Source organism: Mytilus californianus, unplaced genomic scaffold (genome assembly GCF_021869535.1).
Source record: "Mytilus californianus isolate M0D057914Y unplaced genomic scaffold, xbMytCali1.0.p SCAF_6, whole genome shotgun sequence".
NCBI lineage: Eukaryota > Metazoa > Mollusca > Bivalvia > Mytilida > Mytilidae > Mytilus > Mytilus californianus.
The window spans coordinates 23,873,164-23,888,367 of record NW_026262712.1 but is presented as its reverse complement, the minus strand read 5'-3'; the positions used below and the strand labels follow the sequence as shown (position 1 = coordinate 23,888,367).

The window sequence follows — 15,204 nt, the reverse complement described above, 5'->3', positions numbered from 1 at the left end:
ATTGTCTAAAAGAAAAGCACTACGAAATAACTGTGTTCTCGGGCCAAATACTTTTGCTTTTTACGTTTTCAAGAAAAAATATTCAACTCAAACACGCCCTAACATAAAAAGGTGCACTCGATTTTCTCTTTTCGATGCAATTGTTACCCATTTTTTGGAATTATTTTTCAAGTCACATAATGGAAGGGCAGAAACGAAAATTAAAGAACAAATAGATTGATATGTTCTCCGTCCGTGGTATTATTTTTTTTTTAATCGGAGGTTATGTATTTTTTAGATCCAACTGAATAGACACCCATGTCGTCGACTTGATATCTAATTGTTCTGCTTAATTATGTAATAGATAAATTGAAAACTTATGCAAATGGTGTTTTTATGATAAAATACTTCGTAATTTAGCCGAAAACAGTCATTTTATTTGTTTCCATTAACTTTTAAAATTTTTGTTACTATAGTAAACATTACAGTAAGCATTTATCGCCTTCTCTAACAAAGAGCTTCGATTCTTTTGTTCTATTTCAACTGGGTTTCCGTCTGTGTATAATTGTAAGTGGAATCAGTAAAATCTTCAAATCAAACTTGCAAATAGTTGACTTGGAATTAATTCAAAGGCAGTAACTATAGCTGTTTTAGGAATGTTCCTCATTTGTGTTCAGGCTTTAAAGTTTTCTTTAGGATTCTGGCTGCATATTTTAAACTCGAAGGACTTTTTACTATATAATTATAAGGTTAACCAGCAATTACCAGAAGGATATGTTTCAAAAATTTAACTTTTACTCTCAAAAATGAATTTTTCCAATTTTTGGGAAAATCAAATTACATTTTGGAAAAAATGGTCTTCTTAATGATGAGAATTCGATTAATGGAAATAAGTTAAGAACTTATAGAAAATTTAAAGTAAAGTATGAACTTTTGAAAAATATCTTTTATCAAACTTAGATAAAAATGTTATCAAAAACTATACCAAAATAGAGACATATAAAAATAAATTAACATTGTAAGTACAAATGTAAAGGAGAGACATAAAGTTGTGCCTTCTTCGCTTTTGTGAAACTTCCTGTTCTTGAAAATAATACACTAAGATATTTAAATTCTTCAACAATATCTTACAAAATACCAGCAACTTTAAGAATAACATTCTGTAGTGCTCTACCATTAGAAAAAAGTTACTATTTTTCTTTTTTGGACATTGTCTTTCAATTTCCATTTATCACAATATTCTTTTAGAGCGTCTAATTGTTTTTGTAGATCTGTTTTATGTAAATGTTACATATTTATATTTTTTATTGTTAATTAGTGTTATCGTATTTAGTAACATTCAGATTGTTTAGATTTGATACTAATAATCATCTTATCTTATCTTATGAAAAACTAGTAAAGGGGTGAGGACTAAAGCTCAAAACAAAAATGGGGAAACATTTGAATTTGCTGCTTCTCCTCAAATCAAGCTCTATTTTAGAGTAAGAGCAAATACTGTACGGCCCTGGGTCAGAGTAATAGGTATGTAGCGTGACATTTTGTGAACGAGCACATTAAAACTCCGGCTTGATGTGTCGATCTAGTTCTTTTCAAAGAAGGTTTCTCATTCATCTAACATCAATGTGTTCTCGTCCTGTTTATGCATTTAACTTGCCACTGGACAATAAACCGCAATCAGTTCATCTTTTTAAATAGCATTACACTTGTTCAGAGAACACTAATGACATTTCTGGGCCACATTTACCTCTTTTCCTTAAGTGTTGAGACCTTGTCCTCTGTTGTTTTAAATCGAAGGTGTAAATTCTAATTATTTGGTAACAACATAGCTTATGCTTATGTATATAACATTGTCACTGTAAATGGTTTTTTTTTCAAATCAGTCTCCAAAACGTTTCATCCTGAGCGCTCATAAAAACGAAAAGAAAAATTGTGTGTATGTGTTTTAAATATAAGGTTGTTCAATATGTGCTTGCTACTACAGGAACTTCAGTTGTTGGTTGGAAACTGCAGCTCAAAAACTTAAAGAGCATGTACTATCTCGAAAAATGGTATATAATATCCATTTATTAGCACTAACCAAGAATTTTATCTGTTCGTTCTCAGTTACATTTGTAATTTTAATGTTTTTAGAAGAACTTTTAATTATGACACCTCAGATTTTAATGAAAGAAAAACACCAAAAAGCTCCAGTTAGTGTTTATTTTTCTTTTCTTTTTTTGTGTGCTAATTTTACATTGACTTTGGTTAGACAAGAGGATAGCTGTATTTAAAAATACAGAAAGGTTGACCGCCAATGCTTGTTCAATTTTCTAAAACTAATTCAACGAATACCCAACCCTTCCTCTCTCATCTTTAAAGAAAGAAAGAGAGAAAGAAAGAAAGAAAGAAAGAAAGAAAGAAAGAAAGAATAGGCTGTCTTAAATTGACATAACTTTGAAGATTTTTAAATTCATTGATAAAATTCTACACCAGACCACGAAATTGTTTAAAAGAGAGGCAAAGGATACCAAAGGGACATCCAAACTCATTAGCCGAAAATAAATTGACTACGTCATGGCTAAAAACGAAAAAGACAAATAGACAAACAACAATACACAAAACACAACTTGGAAAACCAAAGACTGAGCAACACGAACCCCTCCAACAACTTGGGGTGATCGCAGGTGCTCCGAAAGGGTAAGCAGATCCTGCTCTACACGTCGAGTTACTCCTATAAAATATATTGATAAGTTATATAAAGTGATTAGACATCTTAAGTGTGTAGTTTGTGTGAGAATATCATATCATATAGACTCTTTCATATTCGATTATCAGTAGGTTCAAACATTAATTTTCTGATTTTGATCTTGTGATTGAAATAGATACAGGGGAAGTTGGACTTTCGTTTTTGACACTTACACAAAAGACACCTTTGCTGTATATCACAAAAACCTTTATTCATACCTCTCAGTTCTTTCGCTAAATGGAAATCGCTGGCAAATAATTTCATAATACTAGTAAGTTGTATATTTTATCCACTTCAAACAAGATACGAGTTCTAGATACGAGTCCTAAAGTATCTTATTAGATTTCAAACTTATCTTTCACACGAAGGACCGTACTCCCCTAAAGTATCTTGATTAGATTTCAAACTTATAATTCATATAAGTATGTCTCATAAGAATCAGGAGAACAATAATGGCTCACCGGAGCCTCTAGTTTAGTACCATTTTCATTTTTTTGGGAGTAAAACGATGTCAAGGTTGCAAAACAAATTAAATACTGGTTAGGTTCTTTTACCAGCTGGCATTGTGACCAAAAATACTTAAAACTTCACTGAGATTCACAAGTTCAAGTACTTAATACATGTACCTACTACATCTACTGAAGGGAAGATCGTTGCTCAACACGTTTTAACAACCACTTATACAAAAGCTATTGAAAATCACAAGGTTTCCTTTTGGGAAAATTAGCTGTAATTGACATTTGTGATCCCTCTATTCGACCGTACCATATAAACTTATCAAAAGATTTGTTTCTTTTTTATAAAATGATATTTCGACAAATCTGGTTGTAACAATATCTGCTGTAGAACGCCATTGGAACTTTGGATGATAGTATAAATGTTTGATTTAAAAAATGATGTGTTGTATTTGCGTTCAGATTTTTAAAACGGGAGGCTCCTCAACTTTTCATTTTTTTCGTAAAATAGGGGAAGCGAGTATCTAATATCCGTAAAATCCATTCAAAAATCTTTTTCCTTGGCACAGATAGTAATATATTAAGCATATTTCTGTCATTGCGAAGGTCAATAAAACTCTCTAAAGGGGGCTTTTTATATATATAAATTAAAAAAAAACACCCTCAGAGATTATCAGAAAATGTTTTCTTGTGCTACAACATGCAATGAACATTGCACTATCATTGTAAATACTTTTTGTCCCAGTTATTGTTTAATTAGTGTTTGAGAGTTTTTAACCATTCCTTAATCCTAGGTTATTGGTTTTGCTAATTCTGGAGTCACAACATATTTACAAAGTCCAACTTTACTTTGAGATGAATAGCAACAATAAAAGCGAAATTCTTTTTCTATATAAATGTCCAGACATGATGGACTTGCTTCAGATGCTGAGGTTATTTATCTGATCCATGCCTAAACCAACAGCCTATGTACATGTGCGTACTGAAAAGTAGCAAAGTATAGACCCCTGGCTTGACATCACACCAATCCAACATGCACTACTGGTTGCTGAGATCTACTGATATGAAATGGTGTTGGAATGAAATTTTTAAGCAATTTTGTAACATATACATATACAGAAAAATCAATAAGAATCTTATATAAACTGTACTGAGATTGACTCCCCTGTCATGGCAATATTGAAGGTGTAAGGTTGGGGTTGGTGGTTGGCAAGTTTTTAGCTCAGCCACTTTTTGAGCAAAAATTATTCTTTTAACTGCTTAATCTGCATTGAAAAAACTGGACACTAAAGGCAGCATGTTATTGTTTTCAATATACAACTACTTAATGGAATATATTCCTAAATGGAAGGAGCTAAACTACACCCAAGTTTATGTGCAAACAAACAAAGGATAAAGGAAAGCCAGATGCCACAAGTGGTTAATAATTAACATAACATGTATATTTGTTATGGAACTGATGTTATTAAACCACCCTGCTAAGAACACCTGATAAACTCACATGTAGCTGATTAAGATATGATAATAAATCTGTTTCTTCTCAATAGTAAAGAAAACAAAAAATCCTGGGAAAATCCTAAAATAATGACTACTGAGCGTAATGGAAATCAAACTATGTATAAACATAACTTATATAACATATAAGTAACTATTTATACAAAGTCCTCAGAAATGGTCCTGATTATTTTTAACTGTTATTTGTTCCATGTTTGACTAGAGTCCCGATTCTGGATTGTAGATATACTAAAGGTCCATTCATTATTTGTTGTAATGTTGTACTTTATATTTAAGTGTCTGTTGTTTATACTGTACATATTTCTACTTTGGTCAGTGGATGTGTGTTTTGTAATGATGAAAAGTATATAACGCCTGAGTAAACATCCAGCAAAACAGTTACCTCCTTGCAAAAATCTTTTGACCTGACATGAAAAACCTGTCTGAGTAAGTCTAACTTGCCGAAATATGTGCCCAATGAACAAAATCCTCAAAGTCACACATAATGAGTTCTTAAGACAATTAATTTACGCAACATTTTAATTATCCTGATTTGCTTCAGAACTCTCCATTTGAACTCATGATATGTAAAATTAAGCATTTAGTACTCATACCAACAATCAACATAATTCAAAATCCTGCTATATCCCATTATAAATAAACTTCTGTGTAAATACATGTATTGCGTAGCAGTGCCAGTTGTATCCGGGTTCGAATGAAACATAAATCATAAATGAACTATAACTTTTATTATTTTATATTCATCACTTAATTTTGGCCCTTGGGGAATCTACTCCACTAAAATTAAAATTTTTGCTCCATGCCTAAGCTCAGAGCCTATGTGCGTACAGTAAAGTAGCAAAGCAAAGACCCATGGCTTGACATCACACCAATCCAATTGGAACTATGGTTCCAAATAAATGCGTGAGGCTATCAGGAAGCACATGAGGCTATCAGGAAGCCTATGAGGCTATCAGAAAGTATATGAGGCTATGTCTGAGGAAGCCTATGAGGCTATTTGGAAGCCTAGTATGTGGCTATGAGGAAGCCAAGTAGTGTTGATGTTGAATTGGTGATGGAATGAATTTGTATGAAAGTTGACAGTTTATCCCCAGAAATTCTTTGGGGATGAGTGAAATTTTTGAAACAACCAGTGATAACATTTTATAAATGTCCATAACACAGATGGTAACAGCTGAGTGTCCCCAAGGATTTGTGATGTAAGGGGATACCTTCAATAAAGCCATGAGAAAAAAATAAAAATAAAATACACACAAAAAATAAAAGAAAAGCTAAGAAAGAATAATCACATAATGATAACACATAAAAATAAACTTTAGTCACAGAACAATACTGAAACTACTTTGAAAACATTCATGCATATTTCTTCTTATTTTTATATATATGAAGAACTTGAGAAATAGCATTTTCTTAAAGCTACCCAACCTAATTTGAAAAGATTTTATAGATACTGGTGTTACTAAATACATCTACTGTAAATATCTGAAGACCAGCTTGATCTTGTATTTGTCTTTCCAGCTCTAGAAGCTGTCCCTATTCTAAAGCTATGATCTGAGTAACATATAAGCAAATATTGTCTTTTTAAAATTTCTTATCAATGGTTAAAAAAAGTGGGTCAGTAGGATGGATAGGAGTAATTTCCTACATTACTGTATAAATTCTAATAAAATCTTGTATGGGCAAATAAGTATTAATTTAATTAAGCCATAATATATGTAGCTGAATGCTTATGCCCTTTCTAAACAGAACAGTTTTTGATATTTTTTTAATTCGGAGTAAAATGCAGCTTCTATAATGCATAGATCTACAGCTGGATCAAATGTATATGAGGCCTTGAAAATGTAAACTTGCCACATCTATAAAAAAAAAGCTACAAAGCATGCAGTTCTAAACATTAAATCAGTAAACTTTGAAAAAAAAAACTTTTTTACCATTTTCTCTAAAATCAAAATTATGGTAATCTGATATATCTTGGTTTTTGCAGTATATTTACAGAATTTAAAACATGTTCAAGCCTAATTACGGTGTATTACTTTCTGACAGCAAAGGATAATTTTTATTACCTTGCAGATACCTTTACCTTATTCTACATAAATACAAATCAATGGTAGAGTATACAAACTCAGAATTTAAAGCAATATTATAAAATCCTCAGAAACAGCTGGTAAACTAGTAATTATAATCCATTCAATAACATAAAGGTCTTAAATTTCTGAACCCAGTCTCATAAACAGTTCATATTATCATGTTACTGTTCCAAAGATCATCAATTGCTGATTTAGGACCACATTACAACTAAGCTGCATTGGCACTTCATTGAAAGTTATGCTGCACTGGGTCTGGTTTGTGAAATATGTCTTTCCAGAGGTGCATGGTGAAATGAGGAGGCTCTAGTATCTAATGTTTGTATGGTTGAATATGGATAATGTATCCTGTTTAAAACATGGGAACATGAACTCTGATTAATATGACTAGTTGCTGAACATTATGCATTTACTACAGATGAAGTTGAATCCACAACTATAAGTATTAGTCCCTTTGATCCAAATTTAGTTAATCTAGTTTAATTAGTCCAGGTTTAAAACATCCCATTACATAACAGTAAAACATCTAGAGCACTGAGATTTAACATTAAAGTGTCTTGGGTATGTACCCTGGAGATCTGAACTGCTTGGTACTGAATTCTCTGTCATTATCCAAGTGTATTGAACAGTTTATAACATGATATGAATACCATCAATGTTCAAGTGTATAATGTATATATGACTGAGCAGCAATGATACATATAAAGCTTAACAATAAAGCTGTGAAGATGTTGATCCAACTGAAAGCATTAAATAATATAGTCGAGCTGTTGTCATAGCTATGCAGAAAAAGAAGCACGTCAAACTGGTAGAGTCCAATGCTTGTGATTGGCCATCTGATGTTCCCAATGTGCATACAGGAGGTGCAATGTCTTGTTTCCCTCAGTGTATAAATATGCAAATAAAAAAAATGAAGAAAGGTGTCTTTTTTCACAATATATCAAATGCTGTTATAAAATATAAAATTGTTTGTTATGTCAGTATCTATCTGTAAAGCTAGCATAGTAACGATTTAACCCATATCACAGTATTCTAGAATTATTAACATTTAGATTAAATGTTTATACTTATATGTTCACAAGTTATTTGTTCTTAATTCATTTATCGACGTGATATCGCCTTTAAGTGCTGAGGCGGCGTAAAGTAACCACAAATCAATCAATCAATCTAAATACTCCATTTACCAATTGTGTTTACAAAAAAAAACAATTTCGAATGACTTCAATTATGGAGATGTCATATAACTGTAACAACATAATTGTTTCTCTTTGTACATAATGCAAGGAAATATATGGTAAATAGATCATGAAATTAATTTGGCAGTAAGTGGAGTGTATGTTATAAAATATAGATATTATACTAAAGAAATAAATCAAAATTATCACATGAAGATGAAGAAATGAATACAATATCTGACATATATAAGCTATTGTCAATAACCAAATTAGCTTGTGTGAATACCAGTGCATAAATATTCAGTGTCTACTTCATAAATAATACAAGGAGGTCTTGAGTTATAGCTTCTATAGGTACTGACGTTGTGTATCTTTTAATTACTTTACAGTTTTTCCTTTATTAGTCTTTGTGCTATTATCTTCCTTTGGTTATATGATTCATGACGTGACTCAGTATTTGTTCATCAGCTATCCAGGGTTTTAGCGGTTCCTGTTGCAGGTGGGTCAAGAGGTGCAATTATGATGCAATAGGTTTTTAAAGTGTTGTTTTCACTTGATACTGTTGTCTTATATTTTACTTGATTTGTACTTTATTGAGAAAGTGTAAACTATATGCTGTATGTACTATCAACTACAAACACTTTTTGTTGCTGTCTTTGTCAAATTTACTATCAACTACAAAAAAACAAAAACAAAATCTTGTTGGCAACTATGTAGATTTATTTGTATGTAAATGTTTGAGTTTTTAGTCAGATTTGTATGTTGGTGATGTATGCGTACACAGTTTTGCTGTTGAATCCATTCATTGTCACATTAACCTATTATCTCTGATTGGGTTGCTCACCCAATTGTACATGTAGTAAAAAGATACTTGCCTAGAACATTTGTAGGTAAATCCAGTTCATAAACATGGATGGAAATATCTCTGCATGATCACAACAAACACATGGATCTGATGCTGTTAAAATCGGCTATATCAAATATAATTCACTCTCTAATAAAGTCGCAGTTTATTTTAGTCGTCCAAAATTCAGATAACATTAAAAATGTAAAATTATGCACAACACAAATATCGCCAACATTAAATATTCAGCTTTGTAGGGGTAATTCATAATCCAAAAGTGAAAAAGTTTAGAAGTAATATATACAAAATATGTTACTGCTTCATTACTATCCTATATAAAATTGCTTTAACACTTGTTTTGACATTTGATAAGATGTCCTAATTCCTTTTTTGTCTTTCAGCTTGTAATATTCCAGTTAAATGGATTATTATAGACCAATGGTTCTCATAAGGAGAAATCCTTATTACTCCTCCTACACACACCTTTCCATTTGCCAGACATTTTGATATTAGTTATTCCAAAATAAATGTGTATTAAGTCTGAATCAAAATTAAATAGTTCAAAAATCTGTATAACCTGCTTTGGTAAAGTATTAATCCAAATCACTGAAACATTAAGAAGTTTTTAGCTTAGCCACTTTTTGAGCAAAAATTATTCTTTTAACTGCTTAATCTGCATTGAAAAAATTGGAAACTAAAGGCAGCATGTACTGGTTTTCAATATACAACTACTTAATGGGATATATTCCTAAATGGGAGGAGCTAAACTACACCCAAGTTTATGTGCAAACAAACAAAGGATAAAGGAAAGCCAGATGCCATAAGTGGTCGCTAATTAACAAAACATGTATATTTGTTATGGAACTGATGTAATTATACCACCCTGCTAAGAACACCTGATAAACTCACATGTAGCTGATTAAGATATGATAATAAATCTGTTTCTTTTCAATAGTAAAGAAAACAAACAATCCTGGGAAAATCCTAAAATAATGACTACTGAGCGTAATGGAAATCAAACTATGTATAAACAGAACTTATATAACATATAAGTAACTATTTATTTTCCTATTGTGCGCTGTAATTTTCCTTTACTTTTGCTATTTATATACGTATACGAGTGTATGATGTAATTTTAAAGTTTTCAACTTTGAAGGAGGTGTGGGATATATTTTCAATGCGACAGCAACTAAACAACAAAAATAACCAAATGACAACTAGAATGCAGCATTAAGTCTTTTACAATAAACAGGTGTCCCAGTCTAATGGCTATCTATACAATAAATTATTGAAAATACTGAATTCGACTAATTTTAATTGTGCTTTGTAGCCAGTTTTGCTTGATATCAAGTTTTATATAAATTCTCTGCGCATTATGAAAGAACATTGTGTTTGGGTAGACATAAGCTGTAAGATATACAGGATACGAAAATTCCATAAGTAAATAGTATCATGTAAACCATTAGTACTTTTATTAGTTTTAAAGAGCTCAACGGAATTTACTCAATGACACTTCATTATTAATTTCACGTGGAATGAATGCACAGGTACAGTGCATAACAATAGACAACACATATTCTTTCCTACTTTGACGAGTCGAAATGAAAAGTCGAATTCTGAAGCTTGTGAACAATACTTTTAATATATGAGCATGCACATTGAAGATTATGTTATATAAATTACATGTATTACAGTAGATGGACAAAAAAATCAAATATGAGATTCATAGAAAAAAATACAAAATGACACTTTTTAAACAATTCCACGTGTTATTGGGTGATAGTAAACTCGTAGTAGTCCACATTGTATTGTGGTTCATTGAGTTGATTGGCCAAATTCTCAGGGCCATGTTTACATTTTGTATTTGGGAAATTACTTTGCAAATGTATTCTGACGTCAAAATCTAGTGGCCCTGACCTGTTAAAAGCCATTCAAAAATTATATCTACATGAATTATTAACATTTAGCGCAGACACACAATCATAAAAATACATTTTCTAACACCCCAAATGACTGTTCACATTGTGTAAATGCTTGGTGTTTAGCGTTGCGTTTTACATTTTCTGTGGAAATTTCAATTTTTTATTAGAATTTTTTTTTCATGAATAAAAGTTGAAGTATGATTCATGTCATATTTTAAGCAAGGAAGCAAAAAAAAAAAAAAACAACTACAATTGTGTGGACAATTTTTACTACGCAATGTATCCAAAGTGTTCAAAAAATTAATGAAAAAGAGATTGATTTGTATACAAGTCTTTGTAATATATCTTGAAGTTGTACAAAAATCTTAATGAATTTCAGATATCCATTGATTTGAGAAGTATTTTACATGCTTGCATTTTCATACAAATTCAAAAAGTATTCGTAGTTCTTCGACAAATGGCTCTGGGGATTATAAGGCACCAATCAGTCATCTTATGTGGGAGTATGGTTTTCTTTTAGATATGGTGTTTGATTATACATTTCTGAAAAAAAAAAAGTTTCAAAACGGAGGGGTAAAAAAAGGTTTGTTTCCATTGAATTTCCAAAACAAATTCTTTTCATGAAAATTAATAAAAAAAAGGTTTTTTTTGTTAATCTGAAAAAGGTAAAAGAATAATCCATCTTCCCCCACCAATTGATAAATGGTGAAAAAAAAAATAAAAATGGGGAATGTGTTTATGGGACAGATGATACCCTCGCTTGCATGTAACCTTATAAAGGGACATAACTCAAGAACGGTCAGTATATCTGAAGAATGGTGAATCCTGTATCGTATGTGCTGTACACATTCATGTCATCAATTTTAGCTTTCACAGATAGAATATCTCCCGTATCAAGTTGAGTAATTGTCATTGCAGCATGTGATTCGTAATGACTATCACCACTTTTCGTAGTTTTAGCGATTTGTGCAGTATTCCTATACAAACTTGCCTGTGCCTTTGACGATTTCGACGTCACAAAAAAAGACACGAGGTAGTATCCCGCTTTCTCGCAAGTAAATTCTCCTCTGCTTGTCATGGACGAAACGCTACTAATGCCATGTTGTGCTTTTATAGTCGTGAATGGTATGACCTCACTAGATGTCATTGTTTCTGAACTAGGAACCCATGCTGACAGAAAAGCTGAAATTTGATAAAATAAAGTGAAGTAATGACATTTTACAAATATTCAGGTTAAGAAAACCATTCTTTATACATTAATAATTATTGACTATTGTGTTATATTTTGTGTCATTTTGTGTTATATTTTGTATTATTTTGTGTTACATTTGCTACATTATTAAAACTTTAATGTTACAAATAATAACAATGCAAATTCTTACTTTACTTATTGTATTAAGTACATCTTTTAACCTAGTCCACCTTTTATACATAAGAACAATCGATTTTCATGTGAACTAGCAGGGGGTTAAAACTCGTCATTGTTAAAGTCATATGAAACGAATTCCTGATGATTATTAATTACTATAATGTTAATGAAATTGTTTGAATCAATTCATGCATATATACTGAACTGAGTATTCTGTGTATTATTTTTTACAATCAATAACGTATGATCAACAAAAGATATTTCATTCGGTGATTGTTGATCAAAAACTTTGACTGCTAATTAACTTTCGGATTTTAGTTCCGAAGTTTACCGATCGTGACTTTTATAAACAAACAACTGAACTATCATCACCGAAATCACGAAGAACGTGAAAATCAGTGAGATAATACAGCGATGTTTATTTTTTTTTTTTATATATATTTTCTATGCGGTCCTATTTATAAGTTAAACTTTGCCATCCAGTTGTAAAATTATTTGGTTTATCAATTTGATTCTTTCGTAATCGGTTGAGACTATCGTCTTTCCAAGTTTGTTTACTTTTTTCACCACAATTTTGCCTTCACACTTGCACTGTGCCATTGTCGAATTGCTTACGAAAGGTGTCACGGTTAATGTCACTACATACGAAAAAACTGCCGGCAAATTAGAGTTCATAAAGAATCATAATATAATTTCAATTTTATATTGCCTAGTAAACTTACCTCTTGAGTTAATGTCGTTGACCTTAGAATTTAAATTGTCCAGCCTTGAGTCATGACCTCCTAACTTTCCATTATTGATGTTAACTGTAGACCTTACTTTATTCATATCACTCTGAATTGCCCTTGTGTTTACAGTTAATTCTTGTATATTTGAATAGAGCGCATCCAATCTATTTGAATGTTTTTTTCAGTTGCTCTGCTAAATTTGACACATTACTATCAACAGACAGTATGGTTTCCCTTAAATTCTTCACTTTTTCATCCAGATCTTTGTTCACATTATTGAAAACCATAGAAAAATTCTTCATGTTTTCAAGAATTTCATGAGTAATTTTTTCCTTCATTTCTTTCCTTAATGTCGCAATGTCCTCTTTAACTACGGTAAATTGGTTCTTGTTCCGGTTATCTTCAATGTGTTTGTCAATCTTTTTTGTACTCCTGACTGCATGATAATTACGTTGCTTGTTACATTCTTCATCTTTTCTTCGAGATCTTAGTTCAGAGCATTGACAAGATTAGTAAAATTCTTCTTTTGTTTAAGGATTTCATGTGAAATGGACGCTTCCGTGTCTATTCGTAATGATGCAATGTCCTGTTTAACGTCAATAAATTTGTCCCTGTTATCTCCAATATGTTTGTCAATATTTTGTTGTAATGTGTCCAGGTGATCATTTACGTTCCTCAACACTTGACTTGACACTATGTCTTCTTTTAGTTTTTCGTTTATTTTGCATTCTACTGTTGAGTTGATTATCTCCCGCAATGGCATTTCTATTGACCGGACAATATGTGAACTAATGTTACTTGTATCTACTATTGCAACCAGTGGTGCCCCTCTGTTGTCCAGTATTGGAGCAACATACTTCTCTAAATCCTGACATCTGCATGAATAAATTAGGGAAAAAAAATTCAAAATCGACAAAAGTTTTTGTCTTAACATTTTGAATTTTATTGGAAATATTTAATCGACTAAACTCCAACAACTTTAACGATATGAGAAAATGGATGAAATATATATATTTCAAAACGTTTCGCTGTTTGTTTCATGTCACAGATGATGTCATGTTCTATTCTGTTTAAGTTTATATAAAGGAATTAAGAGAGTTCTTTACTTAATGAATGCCAGATAAAAAATAAGTATTATAGAAGATGCATTATTGTTACATAAAAAATAAGAAGATATATATATTTATTTTTTCTCAGGGTTTTATATAACAAGATAACTTAAGAAAGTCATTAACCTTTTTGGATGGCAGATAAACGATACGCATATTTTACAAGATGACGAATAAAGAAATGCCAGTTTTTTGCAAATATATATATTCCAATTACATGACAAAGTTAACTAATAATCATGTCATAAGTCCAACTAGGTTTGATGTTCAAAGTATCAGTAGGGTATCATCGTCCCTTTGGATGACGTTGTTATTGGTAAAAAGTTAAATAACAAAAAAAAACGAACTCCAAGGGAAATTCAAAACGGAAAGTCCTTTATAAAATGACAGAATCAAAAGCTCAAACACATCTAACGAATGGAAAACAACTGTCATATTCCTGACTTTGTACTGGCATTTCCTTAAGTAGAAAATGGTGGACTAAACCTGGTTTTAAAGCTTGCTAAACCTCTCACTTGTATGACAGTCGCATAGAATTCCATTATATTGACAACAATGTGTGAGCAAAACAAACAGACATGATAGGTAAACACGTCAAAAATTGGGGTACAGCAGCCAACGTTGTAATATAATCTTAATCTCTAACAAATAACTGTTTCAACAAAGAAACACAAAATGGCATATAGACAAAGTACATAAGTATACGCTGTGATTTTGTATCATGATCTGATATACTATATCCTTTCTTTTCAATTAAAAAATAATGGTAATAAAACAACAAAAAACATTATAAGCATAAAATGAATTGAATACTCTTTTGAACCTGCTTCATACAATAAATATAAAACCTACTTGAAAGCTGTTCGATACTTTTTCGGATCTATTTTAAACCAAAAAGTTCAGGAACACAGAGTAGTACGAAGGCCTGGTTTGAAAAGGAAACACCCAATTACTGCAATAGTGTGTTATGTGAACTGCGGAAATCCTGGGCACTAACTTGATTAAAATGTTTATACCAAACTTAATGTTTCGGCCTTCAGTAATGTACTATCTATATGACGTATGTGACCCATTTTTCACAGACAATCAACAATCCGTTTTCGACCCCTAACGAACTTCCCTTCCTAAAATCTAGGTACCCCCAATGGTGACTAGGGGAATATAAATATGGTCACCATTGGTCTTCCTCCGACCGGCAGTAAAACCCTCGCCAAAGTTGGGCGTCCGTTTGGCTGTGCGGGATGTAAAAGTTCGCAACCACGTCCGGTCAGTATGGGGAAGTTAAATCTGATGCCTCGT

General features: G+C 31.7%; 1 protein-coding gene across 2 annotated transcripts in view; it reads right to left on the bottom strand.

Annotated features, from left to right (window-relative positions):
* Positions 1–10,399: 10,399 nt before the first annotated feature.
* Positions 10,400–15,204, bottom strand: part of LOC127706095 (uncharacterized) — a 29,070-nt gene continuing 24,265 nt past the window's right edge. The window contains exons 1-2 of one of the 2 annotated variants that reach the window (XR_007984205.1): positions 12,791–14,134; positions 10,400–11,881 (exon numbers count right to left, since the gene is read on the bottom strand). The gene's annotated coding sequence lies outside the window, so the exon portion shown is untranslated. Of the gene's footprint in view, positions 11,882–12,790; positions 14,135–15,204 lie in introns of those variants that run through there. The other variant, XR_007984207.1, reaches the window with a different exon arrangement.